General features: G+C 38.0%; 1 protein-coding gene across 1 annotated transcript in view; it reads left to right on the top strand.

The window, feature by feature from the left end:
- LOC144333270 (uncharacterized) overlaps positions 1–12470 on the top strand; it is a 72901-nt gene that overhangs the window by 40658 nt on the left and 19773 nt on the right. The gene's annotated exons all lie outside the window — the stretch shown is intronic.

Below are 12470 nucleotides of genomic sequence, written 5' to 3'. Positions count from 1 at the left end.
CTTTGTAGATTTGCTTTGTGTTTGGGCACTTCTTCAATCCTTAGCCAGGCTGTTTAAAACTCTGCCTTAGCAACCACTTCCTACATGAGTGGAGATCAAACGGTACTCAGAGGTTAAAGCTTAGGTTTTCTCAGGCCTTTTCTAGTATGCATCCCAGCTCTGGGGACACTTGAGTTGGGTGAAACACAAGGAAGCTTTTGTGCTGGTCTTTGATGAAACTACCAGACAGGGTGAAACCCACACCATAATTCTTTAAAAATAAGGTTTGTGTTGCTCCCTCTGGCACTGGCAACCTGCATCGGGAGTACAGGCTGCTGTTCTCACGGCTGCTGCAGTTTGGGGTGTGAAGGATGGTACACAGGCACTTTAAAATGCCACACCACTCCTGTACCACTTTCCTACCAGATATAGAAGCTTCTTTCTTTATCAAGTCATCCCTTGGTTGTTGTAAGTTTTTTAACTGGTTTTCCAAATTTTTTAAAAGTTGATTCTGACCATTTTTGCTAGCTTATTAGTTGCTTTTAGAAAAGGATGAAGCCCTGTGGTTTCCTAGTCTGACATTTCCCTGGCATTGCTCCTTTATACTATTATTTTGTTTTTCTATATTCATTTAAAATCAGTTTGTCAAGTTTCACGAAAAACCTGCTTTTTTTTCAATTAAACGTTTTATTTTGAGATAATTGTAGATTTACATACAGAGATAATACATAGATCCCATGTACAATTTCCCCAGTTTTCCCCAGTGAAAACATCTTGTAAAAGTATAGTAGATATCACAACTAGGATATTGACACTGATATTCAAGATGTAAAGCATTTCCCTAACACAAAGATCACTCATATTGCCATTTTACAGTCATACCCACTTCCCTCTTGCTTCCACCCTTTCCTTAACCCTTGATAGCCACTAGTCCATTTTCCATTTCTATAATCTTGTTATTTCAAGACTGTTATACAAATGGAACCATACAGTATATAACATTTGGGGATTTCTTTTTTTAACTCAGTATAATTGTCTGGAAATTTATTGAAGTTGTTCCAGGTATAACAATTTTTTAAATTGTTGAATTATTATTTACTTCTTGGTACAGATGTATCATAGTTTGTTTAACATTCACCCTTTGAAGGACATGTGGGTCATTTCTAGTTTGGGGCTACTACAAATAACACTGTTGTAAACACTTGTGTGCAGGTTTTTGTGTGAACATATGTCTTCATTTATCACCAGATAAATGCTCAACAGGGAAATTGCTGGGTTGTATGGTTACTGCATACCATCACTTAGTTTCTTAAGAAACTGCCAAACTGTGTCCAGAGTGGGGCAATGGTGGAAGTTCTGAATTTCCAGTGGACATCTTCAGATACTACCTCAGTGGGGAGAGGATGATAGGGATACAAGTCCAGGCTCCCCCTACGTAGTCTCCACTGTCAGCACAGGGGGAAATCTAATCCAGCCAGTGGGAAAAATGTTGTGGCCTTCTATGAAGGCCTACTTGTTCTTCCCTGATATTAACCCAGCAGGATGTTAGGTACCTATTTCCAGCTTGGCAAAAGTAGAAGTTCAAGTTATTAGGTTGGCCTTTGCTGTTGGGGTGGGGGTGGGGTTACCAATTTTTCTGTATTGTTTGTCAGAAGTACAGTGGTTGATGTTCAAAAGTTTTCTGTCTTGCTAGGCTGCTCCTTTGTCTTTGGACCAGTAGGCATTTTGGAGGCATTTTTGGTCCGTGACCACTGACATTACTGTTTTATTGGTTTCTCCAGTTCCAAGTTTGGGATATACGAGCAAAAAGAAAACCCAAGGATCTTATCACCATATTATACCTCAGGTCCTGTGTTTCTTGGCCAGTCTGCCTTCTTCTCTCTACCTGCAGAGTGTTCTGGTATGTGTGTGTGTGTGTGTGTGTGTGTGTGTGTGTGTGTGTGTGTTTAGGATTTTTAGTTATACTGCATTTAGAGCAAAAAGTACAGCCACTGTATTTTACCAAAAGCAGAAATACGTTCTGGTTGGGGTTTGTTGTGAATCATAATGAATCTAAATGTCAATTTGGCAGAATAAAAATCTTTAGGATTAACTATGAACATAGTATGCCTTTGCATTTAAGCCCTTATATTTCTTCAATAAAGTTTTATAATATCCTACTCAAATGTCCTATATATCTTGTTGGATTTATTCCTTAGGTACTTTATGTTTTCAGACGTTATTGTCAACAGTATTTTAAAAATTACCTTGTGTTGGGATGTATAGATTGCAGTTTAATTCATGTTCCACTTGCATATATGAACTTCATTACATTTTCTTATATGGTCTAACAATTTGTCTTTAGACTTTTAAATTGTAGACAGTAATATTATTTTTGAATCATGATAGTGGTATTTTTTCCTTTTCTTTCCTTTCTTCTAACTTTTATTACTGTTTCTTGTCTTATTGTAAGACTCTCCAGTGCAATGCTGAATAGAAGTAGTGACAGAAAGCAATTCTGTCACATTCTTGAACTTAAAGATAATCTTATGATCGCTGTATGTGCTTTTGCAGCTGTTGTTTACCAGAATAAAGAAAATTTCTTCTATTTCTAGCTTGCAGAGTTTTATTAAGTGGGTATTGAGTTTTATTGAATGCTTTTACTGCATCTATGGGGGAGATTTTGATTTTCTCCTTTAATCTTTTAATGTAATGAATTAATTTTGTAATTTTCTAATGTCGAATCAACTTTGCATTTCTGGAATAATCACCATTTGGTGATAATGTATTATCTTTTTCATATATCCCTGGATTTACTTTGTTAATGTAGGTTAGTATTTTTCATCATTCCTGTGAAATTGACTCATAATTATGTTTCAAACTGACTCTGTGTGGTTTTGGTGTAAAGGAGGTGCCAGCCTCATCCAATATGGTAGAAAGCAATTCTTCTTTTTCTCTTTTCTAAAAGAAAGAAATAATTTGATCCTTAGCTGCTTGATAGAATGTATCAAAAGAAATATTTCAATAAGGTCTTTTTCTTTGCAGAATATTTCAATCCATGTTTTTAGTTTCTTGAGTGAGTTCTAAGGCTGTTTAGGTTTTCTAGGTTTTTGTGTATTTTGATAACATTTTTCTAGAAATGTGTTCATTTCAGTGAATCATTCACATGTACTGTTTTTAAGTTTATATAATGTTCTCCTACCATCTCTTTAGCATGTGTTGCATCACTAATAAGCACCCCTTTCATTCCTCACATTGTATATTTTACTTTCTCTCTCTCTTCTTATTTTTGTCAGAGATATATTCTTTATTAGTTTCATCATAGAACCAACTTTTAGCTGTATTGATGCTCTGTCTTGTATCTTTAATTTTAATTTAGTTATTTTATCCTTGTACCTCACTGTTTACTTCCATTTTCCTTGTTGTGTTGATCACATTTCTGCCCTGGCATCAGGTTTGTGTCCTGTCACTAAGCATGACTATGAAATTGACATTCTAGGCCACCAGGAATTAGTAGACACTACAAGGCAAAAGTCCATTCTAAATCTCCATAACTTCTTGAGTTTTTTGTCATTGGTTTCTAGAGACTCCTTTATGATTACAGAAGCTCATCTAGGCATTGCAAAATGGCATCTTTTATATTTTGCCTACTGTTTTTGGGTGTGCTTCCCAGAAGAGCTTTCTCAGAAATGACCCTGCCTGGTGACCCTCAAATACTCTCCATGACTCTTAGTATCTGGAAACCATGTCCAAATTCCATAATTTTTAAGGGCTCTTACCTCAACTTGCCTTTCCTGGCTGTCTTTCCTGTCAGGTGATGCCCTTTCCATATGGAAACTTCCTTTCAATTCTAGACACAGATCAATGTCATTTATTAGTGATAACTTCCTAAGTGTTTGAATACATAAGCACTCTGTTCTATAACATTAGTAACAGGTCATACAGGTATTTCTTTCTTACAGCACTATTCATTGTTTGCTGAAGGAATGAGTTTCTGCCCATCTTTCCTGCTGGGGTTTGAGCTCCTTGAGGAGAGGAACTGTGCCTGACACAGAGTAGCCATTCCATAGTCATTGCTTGTGGAATGAATGTGTGTAATTTTCAGTCTTTCTGCTCACTTCACATGTATTTTCTCCTGAGTCCACCTTTGATGCTCTGGCTATACAAGTACTTACCCATAAAGTAATAGGACCTTACATAGTCACTAGAATTTTTCTTTTCTGTAGATTTAAGCACCTGTGGCCCAGCTCTTAAATGGTATTAACCAAATTACACCAAGCATTTTGGTTGTACCTTTGGGTTCCGGAGTCTAATTGCTTGTAATGAAACACTGGAGTCATAATTTGATGGTCTGTAGGTTTCTCAGCTGTTTCTCTCTATGAGAAAATGTATAATGGGATATTTTGCACGTGACTGTCTATATTTTATATGCAACACATCAGTGTTGTGTAAATTTTGTGAGCAACTTCTATTATCTTTGAAACCACAGAAGCAACAAACAGTTATAATTATAGTCTGAAGAAGTGATAGTGTTTCAAATATGCCTACAGTCGTGGTATTACAATGAGAATGTTCTGTTTGCCTGCAGCTTTCACTGTGCTCAGTGACATCAAAATTATACTAAATTTTAACAGAAACTTCTGTCCTTAAACAGAAACAGCTTGTTTGAAAAGCTAAGAGTTTTCTTTCTTCTGAATTCTTTGATTTTTTACTGAATAAAAGTGGTAGAAATGGTAAATATCGTGGCGTAACTACATTCTTTGTTACTTGCCGGCCGGTTTTACTATCATCGACTAATAGGTATTCTACTTTGCTCCACATGGGGAACGAATACACTTTATTTAAAACTTCTTTCTGTGCATCTGCTACTTGTCAACTCATGATCTTCTGATCCTTGAAGATTTGACAACCCTGTGATTTGCTGTAATGGAATTACTGAAAAGTTATCAACAAAGACGTTGCAATGTAAGAATGCAAAGTAAGTCCTTAGATGTTTAGAGGGAAATACACTTCAAAAGGGGTAGTGGCCACAAAGAAATACCTGAATCATCCAATTTTTGGTGTGGTTCTGCATGTCTTTAATTTTGTCAACGGGGAAAGAGGATGTTTATGTTGCCATCTCTTTCCCTCAACTGTGACTTATTTTTTCTATAGCTTATTCATTAACACCTCATACGGTACTGAATACATCTCAGACAGGGACAATCGAGTCAAAGAACATGCTAATTAGAATCAGAAAAGCTAGATTCTAGTCCTACCTTGTCTCATCATTTTTGCCATTGACTGTGGCAGAAACATTGGATCAGTCTTTCAATTTTTCTGGGCCTTTATTTCTTTGTCTGTAAAACGTAAGTAGGTGGTAGGTTAGGTAAGTGATCCTCCAAGTCTGGTCCCTGGACCAGTAACATTAATATGATCTGAGAACTCATTAAGAAGCAAATTCTTGGGCCTCACCCCGACTCTGAAGCTCTGAAAGTGGAACTCAGCAATCTGTATTTTCATAAGCTCTTTAGGTGAATGTAATATACATCAATAAACTTTAGAAAACTTCTAACTGGAAACTTACCTGAGTATCTATGAATGTTAGAGTAATCTAGGCCTACATGGATGTTAAGTAGGCATATTCCTCTGCTTGTAATTAAATTTAAAATTTGGATTCCAAACACAGATTTAGAAGCATATGTAAGAAAAAAAAGAAAAAGAATACCGAAACTGTTGTCCAAAAAAAGTAATTACTCTAAAAATGTTTTTGAATATAAGCATTTGCAGAATTTGCCTCCATTTGACACTGCAAAATGAACTTGATATTTCTGTCATACATGTATCTTGATGAGTATTTCCACTGAATGATCATCACTGCTTAATGCCCGTGATTTCAGAAAAAATAATTTAAAATTATTCAGATTTATTGTAATTGAGTTCTTATATTTATGAAGGAGAACAGTTAATAATCTGTTCTACATAAGTGCACATATGGCTAAAATTTTTGTTATTGAATATTTGGGCCTTTGGTCTCCTATATAAGAAAAATGTCCTTGTGTTTAACCACTTCTGTGCTTTGTTAGCATATGCTTTACCTAACAGCCTGTCTGGCTCCATTTTTTATTAGTGTAGAAGAGTTTGTGGTAGTGATTTTGCTTTTCGAGGATTGGTATTATTACATTAACCATGGCTTTATGCTTTCCAAGGTCTCTAAAAGAGGGAGTTGGAGAAACTTGTATTCATAGTATAAATAAGTTAATGCATATATGACAGAGAATGCAGTCAGTTTTTTTTAAAAAAAACCTAGTATTACAGTAAATTTAGAAAGCAAGTTAGGTGTGGTGGTGCTCACTCATAGTCCTAGTTACTTGGGAGGCTGAGCGGGGGAAGATTGCTTGAACCCAGGGGTTTGAGATCGGTCTGGGCAACAAAGCAAGACCTCATCTCTAAAAAAGTAAAATGAGAACTGAGAAAGGGGAGGAGGATAATTATTGCTTTTTATTTTGTGTTGAGGAACAAGACAAAATCTGAGGGTCTATTCTCAATAAATCTTTGCTTTTTACAAGAGAATCTAAAGTTAATCTAAAGGCTGAAAGAGATGAGTATATGTCACATTTTGATGTGTATTTTCACAACTAATTTCCAGAAGCCTGTGAAAAAAGAGCTAAAACATTAATTGATTTTACTTCTTCTTTGCAACTGGAAATAGCCCAAAGAGGCAGACTAAAAGCAGTAAGAAGTAAGTTTCTATTATAAAATCAAGTGAAATGCAAAAGACATTTTGAGAAGTTATTCTTCGCCAAATATTTATTGAACACCTACCACGTACTAGGTTCTGTGTTTGAAACTGGGGATAGGCCAATGAAGAAGATATGCCTTGCTCATTGGAGATTAGGATTTAGTCAAGAGACACACATAAAAACTTAACAGCTTCAAACAGTAATACATATTTTTTAAATCTCACAGTTCCTGTGGGGCAGGAATCAGGAACCACTTGAACGGTTTAAGCCTGAGTTCTCTCATGAGGTTGCAGTCATCTGAAGGCTTGACTAGGGCTGGAGAAGCCACTTCCACAGGGACTCACTTACAGGGGTGGCAAGTTGGTGCTGGCCTCAGTTTCCCTCCACGTGGGCCTCTTCAGAAGGCTGGTCAGCCTGGAGGCCAAATATTCCCAAAAAAGTGATCTGAGAGAACGAAGTAGAAGCTGCAATGCCTCTTATGACCTCTCCTGGGAAGTCATGGACCCTTGTAATGGTTACACAGGTCAGGTCTGTGGAAGGAGACTCTACAGAGCAGTGGCTCACGCCTGTAATCCCAGCACTTTGGGAGGCTGAGGTGGGTGGATCACAAGGTCAGGAGATCGAGACCATCCTGGCTAACATGGTGAAACCCCGTCTCTACTAAAAATACAAAAAATTAGTCAGGCATGGTGGCGGGCGCCTGTAGTCCCAGCTACTCCGGAGGCTGAGGCAGGAGAATGGCGTGAACCCGGGAGGCAGAGCTTGCAGTGAGCCGAGATGGCGCCACTGCACTCCAGCCTGGGTGACAGAGCAAGACTCAGTCTCAAATACTACTACTACTACTACTACTACTACTACTACTACTACTACTAATTATTATTATTATTATTTTTTCTACAAATTATGATTAAATATCCATTTCAATATAAATATCTAGTTCAATAAGTGCTATGGAAAAGATATGTATACTGCAATGATAATGCATAATACAGATAGAGCCTAGTCAGGATAAGGGAAGACTTTGATACAGGTTTTGACAATAGTCATTCTGACTGCTCTTTGGACAACGGAAGGTAGGAGGGAAAAGGAATGTGAAGAACTGGTTAGGAGACCATTGTGGTGATCCAGGTACTGTTCTAGGCCTTTGGTATAGAAATTCCTGCACTTGTGGAACCTATGTTGTAATGCAAAAGTTATACATAAAGTACCAAGAATACATAAAAAATTTTGCATGAATATCATCCTAGTTTTCTGACATTGCATAGCAAACCAGCTCAAAATTTAGTGGCTAAGGCTGATAATTTATTATGTCTCCTGGTTTTAAGAGTTGGCTGGGCTCACTTGGGGATTCTCTCAGAATTTCTCATGTGGTTGTAGTAGCAGATACTGAAGTCATCTGAATCATCCACCAACATGGCCTGTTTTGCACACAGGTCCGATATGTCAATACACCTCCATGAAGCACACATTCCTTTCAGCAGGGCAGCCTGAACGTCTTACATAGTGGCTCAGGGCTTTAAAAGGCAGGAAATCAAAACTTTCAGTCCTCTTGAAGGACTCTTCAGTTGGAACTAGCATAGTATCATTTCTATTGTATTCAATTGGTCAAAGCAGTCACAGGCCAGTGTGGATTCAAATTGGTTTAAGAGTGAATTCTGCGTCGTGGTGGAGGGTGTCACATGCAATGGCAAGATGCGCCAGATGGCCTCTTGTGATCTTTGCCTTCTGTTAGCATGCTCTGTAGAGTCCCCTTCCACAGGCCTGACCTGTGTAACCAATACAAGGGTCCATGACTTCCCAGGAGAGGTCATAAGAGGCATTGCAGCTTCTACTTCGTTCTCTCAGATCACTTTTTGGGGATATTTGGCCTCCAGGCTGACCAGCCTTCTGAAGAAGCCCATGTGGAGAGAAACTGAGGCCAGCACCAACTTGCCGCCCCCGTGAGTGAGTCCCTGTGGAAGTGGCTTCTCCAGCCCTAGTCAAGCCTTCAGATGACTGCCACCTCATGAGAGAACTCAGGCTTAAACCGTCCAAGTGGTTCCTGATTCCTGCCCCACAGGAACGGTGAGATTTAAAAAATATTTATTATTGTTTGAAGCTGTTAAGTTTTGCAGTCATTTGTTACATAGCAATAGATAAATAATACAGAGGCCGTGCTGGAGGTAACCTGAGGGCAGTGTTTATATCTGTTTCACTAATACATGTCATGCAGTATAGTACCTGACTCACAGTTCAATAATACATGAAAGAAAGAAGGCCACGATGGCATAGTCATTGAAGAGCCCTCCCATTGCATGGCTTCTTGGAATGCAGGTTGAACAAACACCCTGAGTGCCAGGAAGCATGATGTAGTAGGGGTGGGATGCCGGGTGCAGAAGCAGCATGGTCTTCATACAAAGACAGACCGCTCCGACAGTGTGGATGGTCACCTTTTGACAACGTGACAAGACCATTGACAGCCCTGACCTGTATTGTAGAATTGAGAAACCAAAAGCATCCTGAAGACTACAAAGATTGTATCAAAGACTTCCTATTTGTGCACATTGTTTTTTCTTCTTTCATAGAAAGTGATTAAACTGTTCTGCAGGAAAACTGATTTGTTCTTCAAAGAAAGCCCTGGCCTCTGCTCAGTGACTTGTATTCTGCTAGGATGGCTACCCATGGATTCAGGGCTGATTTGTTCTTGTATCCTCTCAGTACATTTATTCTTTCTTCAAATCAAAGATATGCCTACTTTTTTTTTCTAAGTATTTTAAAGAAATACCAGTGGAAATCAGAAAAGAGCTCTCACATGAGAAACTCTTAGTAACTTCAAAAATAGTCATAAACTCAAATTGCTGTTCTGTGTTTTATAGTTCACAATATTTCCCTGTATCTTTGAAGTATTAAAAAAGATATCCAAGAGAATGAACCTTAACCATATTTTATTAATACAATTTTGGCATAATCCTTCTATAGATCAGTATTTTTTCCAATATATAATTGTGGAATGGAAAATAATAAGAAAAATTACAGAGTTGAAGTGGTCTCTAGTTGGAACATTTTGGAAGAAAGCTTTGTGATCAAAAGCGGAATTTAAATAAGCTATGTGTCTTAAGTTCATATGTATTGTTTTTAAATGGACTAATTTAGAAAGAAATAGAAGCATAGCTTGAGAAAGAATAGACAGCATTAGTGAGAGTACTCCAAGAGGGACAAATAACATATGAGGTGTCAGGAAAGTGGCACAGACAGAACGAGACACATTCAAAGGTCAGCAAGTTGATTTCTTTGACTGGAGCAGAGAGTGTGCTGAACAATCACCACCCACCCACATGCCTTCTCATGCCGCAGATTGTCCTGTCAGCTTCACTCCCCAAATGAGAATCCCTTCATTCTTTTACATGTTTCCCCTGCTTCCTAGAATGAGGCAATAGAAGCCTTCTACCCGTCCTTAAAATGTACTGCTTCCATTCCCTACGTAAAACCTCTCGGATTGATGTTGGGAGGTGGGATTGGAAAAGACACCTGCAAACTGTGCTGAGGAAGCTCCTAACAGAGTGGGCTGAGGCAAAACGCTCTGGTCACGGTGAGGCACACCTGGAAACAATAGTGGTTTATCAGTGTGGGCGGGACCAATCAGAGGAGGGAAGATTTGGGGCCAGGATGAAGTCACACAAATGGCCCTTGAGTTCTACACAGAGTTTCTGTATTTTCCAATTGAAGGAGTATCTTTCAGTGTTTGAAGACTGGAAACCACGGTGAGTGGCAGATTGTCCTTGTTATATGTGTATTTGTTTCAGTATTTTCCAGTAAGGAGAACTGAATGACAGAATTAAATAGGCATCCTTTTTAAAATTGTAAAACAATGTATCCCCTTTGAAGAAAATTTGGAAAAGCAGAAAAGTAAGAAGTAAAAATAAGAAAAACAATGCCCAACAAAACCACATTATTAATTTGACGTATTTTCTTCTTCCAGCCCCCACTGCCTTATTTTCTGTGCATTGGTCTTTACATGCAACACACACATAACAAAGCACAAATACTCCAAGTGATTTTGAATTTTTCTTTTTTTCACTTAACATTCTATTATTTATTAATTTTTTGGTAAACATCATAAAAAATGGCTATGCTATCTCTCATTGTGTGTGAAAATGTAGCCCTTGGTTACTTAACCATCTCTGTCATTTTGGGTATTTAGAATGATTTGGTATTCACTGCTATTAATAACATGATTAATTTCTCCATGGTTTTTCTGAATTTAGGATTTTCGTAAAGGATACATTTCTGAACATTTGATTATTTAATCAAAGGATAGGAATAGTATGATTATATGAGCATTGACCTGATTCTTTGATGATGTATATTTCCTCTTTACAATTCATATACTCTAATCAAGATCTAAAATCATATAAAAGACATGGTCTGTTAAGACTCTGGTTTAGGTTGTGTGTGGTGACTCATGTCTATAATCCCAGTACTTTGGGAGGCCAAAGTAGGTGGATTTCTTGAGCCCAGGAGTTTGAGACCAGCTGGGAAACATGGTGAAACCCCATCACTACAAAAAATACAAAAATTAGCTAGATGTGGTGGTGCATACCTGTAGTCCCAGTTACTCAGAAGGTTGAGGCTAGAGTATGGATTGAGCCCGCGAGGTTAAAGCTGCGGCGAACTGTGATAGTGCCACTGCACTCAGTCTAGGTGACAGAATGAGAGCGTGTCTCAAAACAAACAAAAAAGACTTGAGCTTCTCTCCAGACTTCTGAACTTGGTGTCACCACCTTGATGGATCTGCATCCTGAAAGTCGTTGCAAGTATTGTTGGTTGCAACCATTGGATTATGGTCAAACAGACACAGCTTTTTCCTGAGTGGTTTCCCACTCAAGAGGTGGGAGGGGCAGAGTAAAACAATTTTAAAGCAATATCAAAGATTATCAATCAATATGCTTTGCCAATAGCTTGAAAATGTGAGGAGATAACAATAACACTTAGGACACAGAATCTGTTATTTTATTTTCTGTTCCTAAAATACACACTTTTTGGAATGTGCTCTTATAAAGTTTATAATGACTTCTATACAGAATGTTTGGATCCAATATGAAGACCTTTATGACCAAGAAATTTGATCATAGCAATATTGTTTACCTATTTTTCTCCTTTAGAAGCCCACTTTTTGTAAATAAAATGTTAGTATTTTTATTCATTTTACGGTTTGAGACTGTTTGCTTTTCACTAACCTTTTATTACTGTACAAATATTTTCCTATGTTGTTATGAGTGAATCCTCCTATTAGCTTCAATTCTGTAGTGTCATAATCACACAAAAGGCTGAAGTACTGATTATGCCTCAGATAATGTAGTTGTTAATGATCAACTTAATGTTAAAAGCCATTACTGCTCATTGACATAATTCTGAGAACATTATACTGTAGAAGTGCACCTTTTGTGTGGAAACAGAATGACAAAATTGAAATGTTAAAAGTTGAGTGTCTGAATAATAGCCTGTGAAATCATTTAGACAAGACCATTGTTGCCTCTATTGTTCAAAGACTAGAGAGTGACAGGATGAGACAAAAAAGAAGAAACACCACCACAGCTTCACTTGCAGGTTTGAAGGGAGATGGAAAAGAAAGAGAATCCCTGTTTGTTTCTGTCTTCCTGCAGGGTCTTCTCCTAACAATAGAGCACCCTCCTCTGGCCACTCGCCAAAAGGGGATGCCTGCTTGGGTTTTGATTGGCAGGACCAGAGCCAGGCAGGGGGATGCTGTAAGTGCGTTGCAAGAATTTTCCCAGTACAATGTTGTCTGAGAGT

This window comes from Macaca mulatta, chromosome 12 (assembly GCF_049350105.2).
Source record: "Macaca mulatta isolate MMU2019108-1 chromosome 12, T2T-MMU8v2.0, whole genome shotgun sequence".
Lineage (NCBI taxonomy): Eukaryota > Metazoa > Chordata > Mammalia > Primates > Cercopithecidae > Macaca > Macaca mulatta.
This window is presented reverse-complemented; position numbering and strand designations above follow the sequence as displayed.